We start from the raw sequence: 3,972 nt of genomic DNA on the forward strand, positions 1-3,972 counted from the left end.
AACCCAATCACAAAAGAAGTCACTTGATATGCTCTCACTGATAAGTGGATATTAGCCCAGAAACCTAGAATACCCATGATACAATTTCCAAAACACAAGAAAATCAAGAAAAACAAAGAGCAACACTTGGATACTTCATTCCTCCCTAAAATAGGAAATAAAATACCCATGGAAGGAGTTGCAGAGACAAAGTTTGGAGCTAAGACGAAAGGATGGACCATACACGGACTGCCCCACCCAGGGGTCCATCCCATAATCAGCCACCAAAAACAGACACTATTGAATATGCCAGCAAGACTTGGCTGAAAGGACCCTGATATAGCTGTCTCTTGTGAGGCTATGCCAGTGCCTGACAAAAACAGAAGTGAATGTTCACAGTCATCTATAGGTTGGAGCACAGGGCCCCCAATAGAGGAGCTAAAGAAATTACCCAAGGAGCTGAAGGGGTCTGCAACCCTACAGGTGGAACAACAATATGAGCTAATCAGTAACCCCAGAGCTCGTGTCTCTAGCTGCATATGTAGCAGAAGATGGACTAGTCAGCCATCATTGGGAAGAGAGGTCCCTTGATCTTGCAAAGTATATATGCCACACACAGGGAAAAGCCAGGGACAAGAATTGTGAGTGAGTGGGTAGGGGAGCAGGGCAGGCAGAGGGCAGAGGGAAATTTGGGATAGCATTTCAAATACAAATGAAGAAAATACTAATATAATAATTTTAAAAAGAAGAAAAAACAATGCATTTGCAAAATTCTTAGGCAAACGGATGCATCTGGAGGATATCATCCTGAGTTTGGTAACCCAATGATAAAAGAACACACATGATATGCACTCACTCATAAGTGGATTTTAGCCCAGAAACTTAGACTACCCAAGGTACAATTTGCAAAACACATGAAACTCAAGAAGAAGGAAGAGCAAAATGAGGATACTTCGCTCCTTCATAGAATGGGGAACAAAATAACCATGGAAGACTTAACAGAGACAAAGTTCAGAGATGAAACCAGAGAAAGGACCATCCAGAGATTGCCCCACCCTGGGATCCATTACATATACAACCAGCAAACCCAGACACTATTGCATATGCCAGCATGATTTTGCTTACAGGACCCTGATATAGCTATCTCTTGTGAGGCTATACCAGTGCCTGGCAAATACAGAACTGGATAATCACAATCATATATTCAATGGAACACAGGTCCCCAAAAGAAGGAGCTAGAGTGAGTAACCAAGGAGCTAAAAGGGTTGGCAACCCTTTAGGAGGATCAACAATATGAACTAACCAGTACCCCCACAGAACTGTGTCTCTAGTTGCATATGTTGCAGAAGATGTCCTAGTCAGCCATCAATGGGAGGAGAGGCCCTTGGTCTTGTGAAGATCATATGCCCCAATTCAGGGAACTGCCAGGGCCAGGAAGAGGGAGTGGGTGGGTTGGGGAACAGGGCAGGAGGAGGTTATAGTGGGCTTTCAGGATAACATTTGAAATGTAAGTGAAGAAAATATCTAATAAAAAACATTAATTTCTGCATAACGAAAACTCTAATCTAATCTAGGATCTAACTTGTAAGTTCTATTACTACCTAAGCAATTCTCAGCCACAGGACACTTCCTGGGTTTCTAGGCACCTCTTCTAGACTAAGTTATCCAAAGGTTCTGAGAAACCTTCAAAGGAGTAGCCTCATAAGATCTCAGATGGGAATCACTGACAAAAAGATACTTGAAACTTAGAAGATAATACTCCATTCCTGCCAGATAAAAAGGATCTGCTAAAGTTTTGCACCATGACACACCTATCCAGATGGTAGAAAATTTACAACAGCACAACCCCAAAACACCATCAAAAACAACATTGACAAGAATTTAAAAAAAAGGAAAAGAAATCAACAATGATTGTTCAGTGATACCTCTCAGTATCAATGGTTTAGTTATATAAAAAGACAAACTAATAGAATGCCCTTAGAATAAGGAACAAAATACTCATGAAAGGATATAGGTACAGAGTCAAAATTTAGAGCTAAGATGAAAGGATGGACTATCCAGAGACTACCCCATTCGGGAGTCCATCCCATCATCAGCCACCAAACCTAGATACTAATGCTCATGCCAGCAAGATTCTGCTGAAGGGACCCTGATATTGCAGACTCTTGTGAGGCTATGCCAGTGCCTGACAAAAACAGAAGTGAATGTTCACAGTCATCTATAGGTTGGAGCACAGGGCCCCCAATGGAGGAGCTAGAGAAAGTACCCAAGGANCTGAAGGGGGCTGCAACCCTGTAGGTGGAACAACAATATGAACTAACCAGTACCCCCTGAGTTTGTGTCTCTAGCTGCATATGTAGCAGAAGATGGCCTAATCGGCCATCATTGGGAAGAGAGGCCCCTTGGTCTTGCAAACTTTATATGATGCAGCACAAGGCAAGGCCTGGGCCAAGTAATGGGAGTGGGTGGGTAGAGGAGCAGAGGTGGGAGGACGGGTATAGGAAACTTTCAGGATAGCATTTGAAATGTAAATAAAGAAAATAATAATAAAAAAAAGAATGCATGTGCAAACAGCATCCATCATTTTATAACATCCAATGAACTTACCTCAATGTCAATAATGGGAATTACTGCAAAGTAACATGTTAGAAAAAATTATTTTAAGCAAATCAACCTAATAAGAACTTTCTGTATTCACATCATTGTAAAACATAAGAGTTTTAAAAAATATCCAAACTGAAAATATAGGAAAGAATAGTGAACACTAATCAATGGATAAATTCCCAAGAAAACATTTTAGATCTTATCATGTGTGTCCCTAAACAAGGGCACTCATGTTTACAAAAAAGTCTTACTATAGTTTCATAAACACCTCTAGTTCTCATCTTTCTCCTTGCTGCTGGAGTTTATTAACCTAGCTAGGGCAGAAGAAAGGAGAGGTGCTAGCCTAAGTTGGGGACCCCAGCCTGGGTGAGAAATGGGGCAGGCAGAGGCCACAGAAGTAAAGGTTCCCAACGCCCTGGACACACAGACACTGTTAAAAGGTACAAAAAGTCACACTGTGGATTTTGAGCTGGCTCCAAGCCTGCAGCTGTGGTTCCCAAACACTCGAACACCCAGGCCCACCTTGGAAGCCCCGGGATTCAGGAATGAAGGGGGCCCACAGAGAGAGGACAAAGTGGGGAGTGGGGGAGGATGAACTCTAGCTCTGTTTAGTGGCAAGGATCTTGGAGCTGGAAACACTGAATGGCCTTTAGCAAGAGGTAAATGGTTCTGTAAGATGAAGGATTCCTCCATATCAGTTCTTGACAAGAGAGACAGACCTTGCTTGTCGATTCTGTTTATTCATTGTTTATCTTGGAAAGTGAGTACATACAAATACTCAGGGTGGACCAGAGATTAAATACCTTTTATAGGAAAGAATGTGTAGAAAGGGAAGCTTATCAGCTAAACACTCATGCTGGCCATAAACACATCTCTGTCTTATGAGACTAGTGGTCAAGATCTTCATGTTGGGCGTTGAAGTCACATACTACAAACTAGAACTTGGTCAGGAGCACATGAAGTGCCTGTCTGTCTTGGAAAAGAAAATACCAGAGTTTCTAAATCCATTTAACATTCCCAGTTTTTATTCTGGTGCCTTGGTCCACTTGTTCCACATATACCCTGAACATTGATAGTGTTAAATGAAAGTCTTCAATCTCTTTATTGAATATTTATGGCAAATAAAATGGCTACAAATTACATCACTTTACAATAAATCTGATAACCTTAGATTGTCCGTATCAATAGTCAGTTTCTCATCCCATTCCTCCTCCTCCCTGTATCAGAGAGAATGCTCTCTCCCACCAGTCCTCCCCTCTCCCTGGGGCCTAAATCTTTGGATGATTAGGCTTATCTTATCTCAAGAGGCCAGACTAGGCAGTCCTTTATTATACACATATACACATACACACACACACACACACACACACACACACACACACACACACA

This window comes from Mus pahari, unplaced genomic scaffold, assembly GCF_900095145.1.
Source record: "Mus pahari unplaced genomic scaffold, PAHARI_EIJ_v1.1 scaffold_13332_1, whole genome shotgun sequence".
NCBI classification, from domain to species: domain Eukaryota; kingdom Metazoa; phylum Chordata; class Mammalia; order Rodentia; family Muridae; genus Mus; species Mus pahari.